The sequence below is a fragment of the Gracilinanus agilis genome, chromosome 1 (assembly GCF_016433145.1).
Source record: "Gracilinanus agilis isolate LMUSP501 chromosome 1, AgileGrace, whole genome shotgun sequence".
In the NCBI taxonomy this organism is placed as follows: Eukaryota; Metazoa; Chordata; class Mammalia; order Didelphimorphia; family Didelphidae; genus Gracilinanus; species Gracilinanus agilis.
In genome coordinates, this window is record NC_058130.1 from 134191065 (window position 1) to 134204812 (window position 13748).

At 41.2% G+C, this 13748-nt stretch overlaps 1 protein-coding gene across 2 annotated transcripts in view; it reads right to left on the bottom strand.

Moving 5' to 3' along the window:
* The window catches only part of MLST8 (MTOR associated protein, LST8 homolog), a 24590-nt gene extending 16961 nt beyond the window's left edge, over window positions 1-7629 (bottom strand). For both annotated transcript variants that reach the window (XM_044657201.1, XM_044657193.1), the window contains exon 1: window positions 7546-7629. The gene's annotated coding sequence lies outside the window, so the exon portion shown is untranslated. The remainder of the gene's footprint in view (window positions 1-7545) is intronic.
* Window positions 7630-13748: the final 6119 nt, after the last annotated feature.

Here is a 13748-nt window from a genome sequence, read left to right on the forward strand (position 1 = left end):
TATATATATATATATATATATATATATATATATACAGCAAAGGAGAAGAAAATGGAAGGAAACAATAGAGAGAGGTTTGGTGTGTTAATTGGAATTTGAGAGATGCCATTTAAAAGTATATATATATTTTCTATGGACACGTGGGAACTATCAAACTACATTTCCCGTGGTCCAACGGGTTTCTGGTTCCAGTTCTTTGGGTATGGGGACGCCTGCGTCACCACGCATAGGAGAGTTTAAATGGGAGGAGAATCCGAAAGGAAGCTCTCTCTGAGCTAGCAGGCGCGGGAAGGTACAAAAGGTAAAATGGCGGAGGCAGTTTGAATTTTTACTGGTGCGTGGTCTAATGATTTTACCAGCATGGCCATGGCTTTAATTAAAATACTAATTTCTATATTTATATCAGTCTTTATCATTTTTAATCTTAACAGGTGGTATATCCCAGGGAAGAAACGGATATGGTTTCCTACTGCTTCTAGAATCAAATACAAATTCCTGTTTGGCACTTAGACACCTTCACAATAGGGGTCCAGCTTCCCTTTCTAGATTTATTACACGACTCCTCATCACATATTCACTCTGCTGCTACTTGCAATTCCTCACACAAGACAGCCCACCTCTCCCATTTGTACCTTCATATGGGCTATTCTTTCCTCATCTCCACCTCTTTGAATCCCTAGCTACTTTCTAAGCTTGATCAAGCATCTCCCATGACATAAAGCTTTTCCCAGGCTGCTCTAGGCCCCTGGTAGAGTTTCCTCCCAGGAAATTACCTTGGTTTTATTTTGTACATATTTTTAATCCACCTATATGTGTACATGTTGTTAGATCCAATCAAATGTGAACTCCTTGAGTTCAAGGGCAAATTGTTTCATTTTGGGTTTTTACCTGTATCCCCTAGCTTGGTGTTTAATAAAAGTTTACTGATTAACTAATAAGGGAGTCTGGAAGACAGCATCAATTTTTCCCGTAAAATAGGAGCTGAGGTCCTCTCCTGAAAAGGCCAGGGGAAAGGGTGGCATACAGAACTTAAGGAGAAAAGAAAACATCTGGAACAGTCTCCGTGGGGAATGAAATCTGGCATCAGTCAGCCAAGAATAAAAGGACTCCTTTGCAGCAGTGGAAATGAGGTAACACCAATCTGCCTCTGACCTGTGTGGTGGTTGTGCAATTTCCTCAAGTGACATTTAGCAGCAAGTTGAGTAAAAGTAACACAGGATGGTGGAGATAACCCAAGGCTAAAGTCTGGCATGTCATGAATGGCAACAGGACAAGAGGGTCAGGGATTCAAATGTAAAGGAGAGTACAGGGTTGAACTGGCTAATTATACAGGCATGATTTTAAAAGACATTTTAAAAGGAAGAATGAGGCAAAAGAGAGATGACATAATTGAAAATTATTATCAGAGAGAAGAATATAAGAGTTCAGGATCATGGAAATATCAATTTATGGGTCAAGGTAAGACTAGAAGAATTCTAGTGCATGGCAGAGGTAAAGATGTAAGTCACATGAGCTGAAGAAGGCCAATGTGTTTGATGAGATATAAACATGTTTATTGAAGTATGAGGGAAAGAGTTAGAATGGAAAGGAAAATTACAAATAAGGTATTGAATTTCTTTTCTTTTTTTTTAAAAACCCTTACTGTGTATTGGCTCCAAGGCAGAAGAGTGGTAAGGGCTAGGCAATGGGGGTTAAGTGACTTGCCCAGGGTCACACAGCTAGGAAGTGTCTGAGGCCAGATTTGAACCCAGGACCTCCTGTCTCTAAGCCTGGCTCTCAATCCACTGAGCCACCCAACTGCCCCCAGGGATTGAATTTCTTGAGAAAGGAGGCAATGAATTAACTGGAGACTAAAAAATACATGCAGCAAGGATTTGGATAAAGTGCAATAGAGGGATTAAGTTAACCCTAAAGGAGGAAAGTTTGCCAAGTAATGGCAATGGAGGGAAGGTCTAGAAGTAATACTAGGGAGCAAGAAGTATGCCCATACTTCCCCGGGTCTCATTCTGTTAGGATACATGAAAGAAGCCCTTAGAGATAGAGAGGTAGTCAAAGATCTGATATCCTCTGGATGAAGCCAGGATCCTAGGAGTACAGAGAGTATGTGGGAGGAAAGGTCTAGGATGAAGAGAAGAGAATTTTATTAGTGACAGCATGGGGGTTCTAGAGAGCACAATACAAGTGAAGAATGGAAGAGGGTAAGAAGCAGGAAGGGGAGGATTGAGGTGAAGGGGATGGAGCTAGGAGAGGGAATTTTGTCTAGTGGTCAGAGGTCTGGAGAGGAAGAGATGAAGTATGCTAGACAAAGGATGGAAGAAGTAACAACCCTTGAGCTTCCTGTGATCACAAAGGTTGAGGGGGGAAAAAAAAAAGGTCAGGTTGAACATTAGGCTCCCTATCAGTCAATACCTGGTTCTTGAATCTCCAGGTGAACTCACACTTGATGCCAGTTATTTTGCCTCACTCCAAGAAAATAGGGGATGAACATCCAGAAGAGAATCTGCTTGTGGACAAGGTACTTAATTCCTGTCTGACCTGTTGTCTGTGGCTCTGGTGGTGAGAGGTTAGACTTTTGGGTATATGATGCTCCAGAAGTCCAAGGTGTTGCTGCTTTTCTCAGATGAATCCATACACATCCAAGCGACCTGTTGTGAAGTGTGGATGGCTCAGTGCAAACACTTCCTTCTTACTGGGTAAAGCTACTTGAAATACCCACAAGGTGGCTTTCTGCTCTATAAACCCATAATCTAAGACTGACCGTACATTGCAACTCTTAGTGAAAGGGCAAAATCTGGTTGAGAATCAACTGATCTCTGCCAATGGCAGCCTGTCCACAGATAAAGAGAGTGACTAATATCTAAATATCAGATATATTGTCCACTGCTCACTGTTTCGTTTTGGACACTTAAAATCATACCTCAACAACCACAGAAGGAAGGATGGAAAACGAGAGGTGAGAAATCATGAACAAAATCTGTCAGGCAGTGGCCAACTTTGCATGTATATGTAAATAAAGTGCTTACTGAAAATAAAGCCCTGGGCTAGGTACTAGTGATGAAAAGATATGAGATGCCTCCAAGGAGTTTATGTTCTAGAAAATGATTAAAATGTAAATAAAAATATGTAAATTTGAGAAGCTGGGAGAGTACATTAACAACTGGAAGAACACAAGAAAGCTTCACGGAGGGGGTGGCAACTAAGCTGAATCTTGAACAATCATGATAAGCTGGGCGGAGGAAAGAATGTATTCCAGGCCTGGGAAGTGACCTTTGCAAAGACACGGAGATAAGAGATGGAATGGCATACTCATGGATTAGTCCCACTTGGTTTAAACTAGTCCAGTTTGGCTCAATGCAGATTATGTGAATGAGAGTTATGTACTTTAGGCCTGGTGAGAGCTGGATTGAAGAATGCTGGAAAGGCCAGGCTGAGAAACTGATATATTGCCTTAAAGTCAATAGGTAAGAGGTGATGCGAGCCTCAACTCTAGGGTAATGGTCATGTGAGTGGAAGTAAAGAGATGAATATGAAATGATGGGCAAGTTAAATTGACAAGACTTGGCAACTGATCAGCTGTGGTGGTTGAGAAGAATCAAAGATGCCGCCATCCTTTCTGAACCGAGGTGACTGGAAAGACAGTGGCTCAAGAGAACTTAGGGAAGGTGTGGTGTTTAGAAGCTGGATGGTTCAGAAGGCTGAGGTATTGGTGCTTTTCTCAGGCTGTTGTGGTGAAGCAGGATGAAATGGGTTCTCCACCTAAGGATGAATCCCAGTTCAAGATGACCTGCCATGAAAGTATGGAAGGCTCAAAGCAAACAAATCCTTCTATTGGGAAAGCTGCTTGCGATACCTATAAGGGGGTAAAGAATATAAATAGTGTCAGTTGAACTTGAGATAGAGATGGTCTACAGACAATTGGTAACGAAAGACTAGAGTTAAGAGGAAAGATTATAGGATATCTAAATCTGGAAATGAATGATCTGTTTTGAGATGACATCTGAATACATAAGATCACCAATATTGAGAATACAGAGATAGGAAGAGGGCCCAGCATACAGCATTGAGGAGTTCTGCTTATAAAGAGTGAGAGACATAGGATGATCCAGTAAAGAAGAGGAAAAAAAAAAAAAAACAAGAAAAAGTGTCATAGAACCAAAAGGAAAAAGCATCCAGAGGAGTGGGTGGCTGATTATATCAAATGCTGCAGAGACAAGTAGTTGACAAGTGAAAAGGGAAGTAAAGAAGTGGAGGAAAAATCAAATGAAGGTTTTTTAAGGATGGGGAAAGCATAGGTCTCTATGGCCTTGGAGAACCTGGAAACACTCCCATGACTTACTTAGGTATCAGAACATACATACTCAATATCCACAGAAGCAAGGATGGAAAATGAGAGGAAGAAGAAACTTTACATACTTCTTCAACTGTAAGATGAGGGTATTGAACTAGAACTGTTCTCAATAATGTGGGTACAGGCAGATAGGTAGCTCAGTGTATTGAGAGCCAGGCTTAAAGACTGGAGGTTCTGGGTTCAAATCTATAATGTTGGTTGTCCTACCTTTACCAATTTGCTATTGTCTCTAGGATAAAATAGAAACTGGCTTTTCAAGCTATTATCTGGCTTCAAGTTACTTTTATATTATCACTCCTTGTAGTAGTAGGTACAAGGAGTAATCCTTGTATCCATGCAAGTTAGACAAGTTTTTCCTTAAAAAGATTTTGAGGTGGAAATATATCTTGCATGATAATACATGTATAACCTTGATCAAATCACCTGCCAACACCAGGAAGGGGAAGGGATGGGAAGAAGGAAAATAAATTTTATCATATAACTTAGGAAAACTTGTGTAGAAATTTTTTATTACATGTAATTGTGTTTTTTAAAAAAAGATATTGAGGGGGACAGCTAGGTGGTTCAGTGGATTGAGAGCCAGCCCTACAGATAGAAGGTCTTGGGTTTAAATCTGGCCACTGACACTTTCTAACTGTGGGATCCTTGGCAAGTCACTTAACCCCTACTGCCTAGCTCTTACCACTCCTCTGCCTGGGAAACAACACTCAGTATTGATTCTAAGATGGAAGCTAAGAGTTAAAAAAAAAAAAAAAAAAAGATATTGAGGGTGAGGGGGCTGTAGTGCTTAGGATAGGAGGAGGAAATGAATGTATTTAGTGTGTATTTAGTGGGTGGAGGTGGTGGGGGCTGTAAATACAGATCTATGAAATGTCTATAGACTTTTCTGAGTCCACTGGCACAAAGTCTAAAAGAACCCAGGGAAAAATACAAAGTTAGACACAGATTACCCACTTTAGTTCCTTTACTATGGAGTCTATTAATTTTGAGCAGAGCATAGTAAATACATATTGCTGTTGCTGGTGGTTAGAGAAGAATTTTCCAAATGAGTTTACAAAATTTCACTTTGAAACATGAAAAGAGAAAGAAGAAAATAGGAAAAGACAGGTGGAAAGTCAAATAAAACAAAGAATAGTATCACAAAAGGTTAAGATAGCCAGAATTCCTAGAGCAAAGAAATACCTAATGAGGGTATGCAGCCTTGTAATTATGAAACTGACCTTAAAGAAGTACAAAGTTCTTTTGCTCAGAAACTTTCCTTGAGGTACCTCAGTTACAGGGGAGAATGAAATAATTATTCAGGGAAACTTTACAGATGAGATTATGGATGAAATTCAGAAGTGGTCTGGATTATGGTGGATAGTAATGGCAATAAGGATTTTAGAGAAGTAAAAGAGTAATAAATTTAGTAATTTATCTTTAGTGATCTAAAGTTATAGTTGATAAAGCCAAAGAAAGGAAGACCTTTAATAAATAAATGTATATATGTGTGTTTGTGTATATATCCTACAGTGTCCTTTATTTTTGTCATTTCACTGTTCTGTATAAGACTGCTTGATTTTTAACTAATAAAATCTATTAAACACAATGATTGAAATGCATGAAAGATTTAATTAAATAAGAAATTTTGGTCAAATTATTAAAAAAAACATATTGAGACCAAGCTGACCTGATTTCCTAATTCCCTAAGTACAAAATAACTAGAAGGAACTTCAGGTATTCTCTGATACCTGGCTAGTAGAAAATGATGACAACTCAGGTGAGAGCTTTACTCAGTGGAGTCAACTAGAAATGTCCTCAATGCATAATTTTATTGAATATGATCTAACTATGGAAAGAAAAGGATCAGACACCAACTATGTGCCAGGCACTGTGATAAGTGCTTTTTACAAATATTATCTCAGGTGAATCTCACAACAAACCTGAGAGATAAGTGCCAGTATCTTCATTTTATAGGAACAAGTAAATTGAGGAAGCCAGAAGCCAAGTGACTTGTGCAGTCATAAAGTCAGTAAATGTCAGAGATTATATTTGAACTCAGATCTTTAGTCTAGATACAGTTTTCTATCAACTGACAATTGTTGAATGAGTCTTTTTTTCCTTGTCTCCACAGCACTTTGATTAGCACACGGTAGGTGCTTGTCTCATTTTGTTTCAATATTGAATCTGAATTAGATTCTGACCTGACTCCAGCCCAGTCCAGAACACTCCTTTTCACATATATTCTGCTTCAATCATGTTAGATTACTAGTTATCCCTCCAAAATGCCATTTCATCTCTATTCCTGCAATTTGCTTCCTCTTCATCTGCATGTCTCAGAATCTTTAATGCCCTCTGGTGAGGAGTGCACTTAAACAGGCTAGAGATGGGATGAAAAACAGTTCCCATACACTATGCCTTCTGCCCATGTGCTCTGTGCTCCCTAATCCTATGTAGATCGTTGACGGTGGCATTACACAAAATAGGTACTTGGTTCAACAGTGCAACAAAAACAATATTAAATACCTACTGAGTGCAACACATTATGCTGAGTGCTGTGATTGCAAATATTCATTCTAACAACTATGCATTAAGCTCCTACAATGTGCAAGGGACTGTGCCAGTACCTACAGAAAATTTTGCTCAGGCCCTTCAGCAGGCTTGCAATATGGAAGCTTTTGTTTTTTTTAAGGGAGACCAATTATAACAAGTGTATACATGCATAAATCTTAGTTGGATGAACCAGGCCGTTCCTGAGAGCCCAGCACCCAGAAGGTCGGATCTTTTTTAAAGGAGAAATAGGATGCCTGCCCCCTTTTAACCCACCCCGGAGCTCAAGGGACTATGGAGGTGGGAGGGGCCCTGACTCATCCCTGCAGCACACATTCGAGCCACAAGGGGGCAACCACCGCCTGCCAGGCCAGGGAGTGGCGCAAGAACGTGAAGCGCAGGCGCACAGTCCAGGGGAGTCGAGGAGAGGAGCGGCCGCCCGGACCAAGCGGCTGCAGCCGCCACCGTCGCCGTCGTCATGGCGCATGCTCAGCTGAATTTACAGTCGAGCCGGTGGGGCGGGGGTTTTTAAGGGTCGAGAGCCACCTTAGTCCATGCACCGGCCCGGGTCCGTGGAGTCGTGCTGGCTCCCTAAACCTTCCCCCCTTGCCCCTACGATTCTCAGCCTGCCTCCCGAGCCCCCTGCCACAGGGACCCAGACACCGTACCTCAATCACACAGGGATCCCCACTCCACCGGGGCTCAGGACGGCTGGGAGAGTCGGAGCGAATCGATGGAGTAGCGAACCTGAGCATAGAATCATCGATAGGATTCTTTTAGCTCTTGGGCGAAACCATGGAAAAGGAGGGGTAGGGAAGCTGGATGAAACCATAGTTCGGCAGGGGAGAGGGGGACGTTGATCCTTTTAGAAAGGAACCCTTGGGGGTTTTCCTTTCTGCATTCATTTGCATATTGTAGGGGCGGGCAATCATTCAGCCCCTCTGGCCCAATCTAATTTCTTTTTCTCAGTCCTCTACCTTCTCGACGTTTCGGTTGTATTTGACAGAGTTGGACTAGCCACTCGGAGTTTGTGGTGCTGCTTGCTCTCGGTTTTCCTCCCATATGAGGGAGGACACCCCCCAACCCCCAACCCCGGCAGCGTGCCGCGAAAAATAGGCATCCTTAGGGATTCTGAGACCGAAGACCTGGATTTTCCCCTGCCTTGTTACTTACTAGCATGTGACCTTGGATGGTCTGACCACATTCACTACAAATTTTTATCTCCTCTCAACTGGGCTCTCATTTAAGCAAGGCAATGCTTTTGCTTCTTCCTAATTGATTTTACCACTCCCGCACCACGTCCGATTCAGACCTGTTTTCTCCCTCCTCCCGCAGCAGTCCTTCCCTTACCCACTCCCACCCCAGCCAAGGACCTGGCATCATACTTGAACGGGAAAATTGAGGCAATTTGCCATGAGCTCCCTCTTCTCCCGTTCTCTACGTCTCACAGACCCTTAAGATAATCTCTTCTTACTTCTCTCTTCTTTTTTGCCAGTCTCAGATGAAGGTCAACTCCCATACGTGTACCCTTGATTCTCATCATAGTGCCTTCACCATCATTCTTTCTAATTCTCTTCCAGCTAACTGGCTCATTTATTCAAGGAGCACTTATTAAATGCTCACTAAGTATCAGGCAAGGTAACAGTTTCCATGTTTAATTGTTAAGTATGATGACTTTTTTTCTTAATTTTTTTTTTATCCTTCTTGACCTTTCTGCAACTTTTGATACCCATTGAACATCTCCTTCAGTATATTCTTGCCTTCCCCTGGTTTTGTGATGCTTCTCTCCTGATTCTCCTGCCTGTCTAAAATATTACTCGGTACCCTTTGCTGGCTCACCATCCATCTTCTGCCCCATAACCCTGAGTGTTTCCCACGGCTCTGTCCTAGTCCTTCTCTTTTCTCTGTAACTCCTCTTTTGGTGGTCTCATCAGCTCCCAATCTTTAAATGTATTATATGTGTACATGTGTATGTATACACACACACACACACACACACACACACACACATATATATATATATATATATACACAAATATATGTGTGTACATATGTACGTATTTTCAGTCTCTGTCTTTAAAATGTGAGTTCCTCGAGACTAGGGACCATGTTTTTTATTTTCTTGGTGGCTTCTGCTTAGCAGAGTGACCATTACATAGCAATTGCTTGTTGACTATTGACTAATATCTTTTCTGAGTTTCAAGCTACCTTACCACCTAACTGTCTTCTGAGCCTCTTCACTCTGATGTCTCCTTCCTCCATCTCAGATTCAACATGTCCAAAATAGAACTCTTATGTTTTCTCATTCCCATCCTCAAAACTACCCTTGCTACAAACTTCCTATTTCTATTAAGAGAACCAGCATTCAGTTGTAATTCACCCTCCCTGAAAAAATCAGTTGCTGAATGTCTTAGTTTCTCTCTTCCCTACAAAGTTTCCATCCTCTCACCTGGCCATCTCTCTAGTTCAGACCCTCCTCACTTCTTTCTGGGATCACAGCAGTAGTTTCCCAATAGACCCTATTTTGGGTCTCTTCTCTGCAGGCTATTCTCCACATATAGCTGTCAAGAAAATTTTCCTAATGCCTGACCATGGCATTTCCTTCTTCAAGAATTCCCAAGTAGTTACCTATTTTCCCTAGTATAAAATACAAATTCCTTAACCTGGAATTTAAAGCTCTCCCCAACCTGGCTCCAAAATGACTGTTGTAAGATTAAAATTAATATCCAATAACTCCAAGTATTATATTTTATAAGATTTATTAATAATCACTTGAAATAGAGGAAATAGAAAGAATCTGAGTAAAGAGCAGTTTCTCCCTCTTCATATCTGGAGAAGAGAGAATGAGAGGGTGGGATTACAGAAACTTTATCTCCAAAATGTAAGGACAAAAGTAGGGTTCTGGGAAATGGAGTCCTAATTTTAATTACATACTGTTCAGCATTATTTCACCTTACAGTTGTGTGTTCTACACCTCAACCAAATGGGCCTATATATTCCATCTTTCACATCTGGGCCTTTGCCCAGATTATCTCCCCATAACTGGAATCTAGTTCTTTGGACTCCCAACCTCTTAGAGTTTTTAGTTTCCTAAAAGGCTCACCTCATAGGTTATTTCCTATAGGAAGCCTTTCTTGGTCACCTTCCTCATTACTACTTCCTCTTTCCTCAAATTATTTTGTGTTTCATATCCCCTCAGTAGCTTATAAACCCCCTTAAGGGCAGGTATTGTTTTATCTTTTTTTCATATAACTAAAGATAATTCTAATTTCTCCATCTGAGAATTGCTTGTAAACATCTTTTGACCACTTGTCAACTGGAGAATATTTTTTATTCTCATAAATTTGACTCAGTTCTTATATATATAAGAAACAAAGTCTTCGTCAGAGATACTTGCTATAAGGTCTTTTTTCCATTTTGTTGTTTTTCTTCTAATCATGGTTGCACTGGTTTTGTTCATGTAAAACCTTTTAAATTTAATGTAGTCAGTTATCCATTTTACATCTCATAATGTTCTCCATGTCATTAGACTTTGAAAATGAAACAGGGGCAACTAGATGGCACAGCGGATAGAGTGTCAGGCCTAGAGATGGGAGGTCCTGGGTTCAAATCTGAACTCAGACACTTCCTAGCTATGTGACGCTGGGCAAGTCACTTAAGCCCAAATGCCTAGTCCTTGCCCTTCTGTCTTAGAATTATTATTAGGATAGAATATAAGGGAAAAGAAAGAAACAAAGAAGGAAAGAAACAAAGAAGGAAAGAAAGAAAGGAGGAAAGAAAGAAAGAAAGAAAGAGAGAGAGAGAAGGAAGGAAGGAAGGAAGAGAGAGAGAGAGAAAGAAAGAGAGAGAAAATGACAAAGGCCCTTGAGAGACCCTTAGAAAAGAGAAAAGAGCTAACCAGATATGGAGAGGACAGTACCATATCCAGAGATAGGAAGGCACCCTGGAAAGAATTAGCTTTGGAGTCAAAGAATCTGTATTCAATTCCTATCTCTCTTAGCTCTGTGCAATTTTGGATAAATCACTTAATCTTCCTAGGTCTCTGTTTTTCTCATCTGTATAATGAGAGGGACAGAGAGAGTTGAACTAGATGGTCCCTGAAGTCCCTTCTAGCTCCAGAGAACTATAATCCTTTGATACTAAGCATAGATATGCATTACGATATTCAAGCTCTGAAAGGAAGAACCAGACATCTACCCTTGAGGGAACAGATAGCCATGCAGGTCCTGGCCTGACCAGGACAGGTAGATATTCAAACCCTGAAAGGAACAAAAATCCAGGATCATAGCGGACTGATCAACATCCAGGCTTTTTAGTTATATAGATATCTAAGTCATGAAATGAGGACAGAGACATCCAGATCCTGACAGGGACAGATGGGCACCCAAATGGAACTATTTACACCCTGAGGAGATAGACTGACATCTAAAGTCTGAGGGGACAGATGGAAATCCAGGCCCTAATAAAGATAGCAGCTTTAGGAGGCAGATAAACATCTATCCCCTGAGCATAAAACCATACATCCAGACCTTGAGGAGAGGAGACACCGGTATAGACAGGTATCTGGGCTCTTATTGGACTCTATAGACAGATGACTCTTAAAGAACAGGTGGGCTTCAACAGAATGGCATGGCCTGTAATGGGCCTAGGGGAATGGAGGGCAGGGTGATGTGGTGGAAAGTACAAAAATGTATATTGGATTCAAAATGAATAGACTTACATTCTAGTCATGTCTCTCTCACTTACCACCTGTGAAACCTAGGGCAAAGTACTTCTCTGAGCCTCCATTTTTCTAGTTCTAGGCTAATGATCTTATTATTGATAGACTTTACGTTTGGGATGTTTATGAGGTAGTGGGATATCCAGGTGCAATGGAAAGATAGATTTCTTTAGTTTTACCTCAGAAGGTAAAGCTGAATCACTGACCACTAGGAAGCTCTATTTGGGATATTAAAGCAAGTTAAGAAGACAGCAGAAGTTACAGACAGAGAAAGAAACAGGAGAGTTAGGCAGAGAACAAGAGTGATCACAAGAAGCCGGGGCCCTACAACATAGATGGTTTCTAGCTCTAACCCTACTTTATTCTTAGGAACTAGACAGAGAGTGTTGAGTTGTAGCAGTTTGTCCTACTCCCCTCTGGGAAACCCAGACCTGGCAGTGAGAATGCAGGTTGGGTGATTGGAGCAACCTGTAATGAGGTTTCATTCCAAGCACAGGCTTTACATCATTTTTATCTTATTCCTCCAATCTCTTTGACTATTCCTTTGTCTTCTTTAAGGGTATCTCTGGCTCCTCTATTATATTGAAAAAAAAGAAATTTTACCTTAAACTCTTTTCTGGACTCTCTCTCTGTATATATACACATATAAAGATGTACATATAATTAAAAATAAGTAGAGATAAGATATCTCTACTTATTCTTATCTTATCTCTACTTATTTTTAATTATATGTACATCTTTATATGTGTATATGTATATATATTCTATCTGTGTCTCTGTGTCTCTTTCTCTCTATATATACATATAGGCCATGAAAGCCATGCAAACTCAGAGGAAAGACCCTCAATGATGTGTCTCAAGCTCCACACAGTGAGAAATAATGCCTAACCTCATCACTGCCTGTTTCAGTGATCAGAACCCCATACCGACTCTAGGGTATTGACCCCTTAAACTGGCTTTTTTGGGGAATCTCAAAGCAATACAGCTAGAAGGATGGCCTGAGAAAGACTGGCTCAGCCACTGACCCTTCACCTCTGCATAAACAGACTGAAACAGGCAAGTCCAGAGCCTGACCCTCAGTGTCAGAGCCTGTAAAGCAAAAGTCCCTGGAGGTCCTTTGGTAAAACTGTCCTGTGAGTGCAGCAAGGCTTTGGAGAAAAGAACTCAGCCTTCCATGTTGAATGCCACCCCAGAGTATTCTAACAGCCTCTATCAGAGTGGAATGCTCCTGTCTTTGAACTCAAGTCTTCCAGTCATTTTATGAACTGTGACCACACAAATAAAGTCTTCAGTAAATAGAAAAAAAAATGTACATTGTAGTCACAGTTCATAAAATGACTAGAAATGTGTGTGTGTGTGTAGAGAGAGAGCACTTCAGCTCATAAATTCCTCAATTTGTTTAGATGAGCTTGCTTGGGTTGCCAGCAGGCAGTGCCTGTTGAGCATGCTCCCAGAATTAAGCTCTCATTGGCTAGTCCACGATATGAGGAATAGATGAAGACATGGGCAGGCTCAGTAGTCATTGCCTATATTTTTCTGCATCAGTCCCCAATCACTCCTACCTCATTCATGTGGCCAGGACATCTGATGAGCAGTGATGCACCCTGAATATGACTGGAATTTCCATGCTGATGCCCCTATAGCTATAACTCAGTTGACTAACCGCCAGTCATATGGGACTAGCCTTTGCAACCAGCTGAACAGGGTCGCTGGATGCTCAACAACATGCTGCCTCCCTTTACCTCTCTCTGGTATCTTCCGATTCATATTTGACTCAGTTGTCAAACTGACCTTCCTAATGCACAAATCTGATTGCATGGCTTTCCCCACTCCCTGGCCCCAATCAATCCAATTCAGTGTCTCCCCATCACCTCTAGGATCAAATACAAAATTCCACTTGTCTTTTGGATTTCTTCATGATTTAGCCGCCTCCTACCTTCCTATCGTCCACTCCGCTGGTATTTTCTCTGGCTGCCTGCCGTGCCTGAAATACTCTCCCTCCCCATCTCAGGCTACTGGCTTCTCTGGCATCCTTTAGGTTCCAGCTAAAATACCAGATTCTGCAAGAAGCCTTTCCCAACCCCTCTTAATTCTAGTGCTTTCCCTCTCTTAATTATTTCCTATTAAAAAGAATTATTTCCTATTTATCCT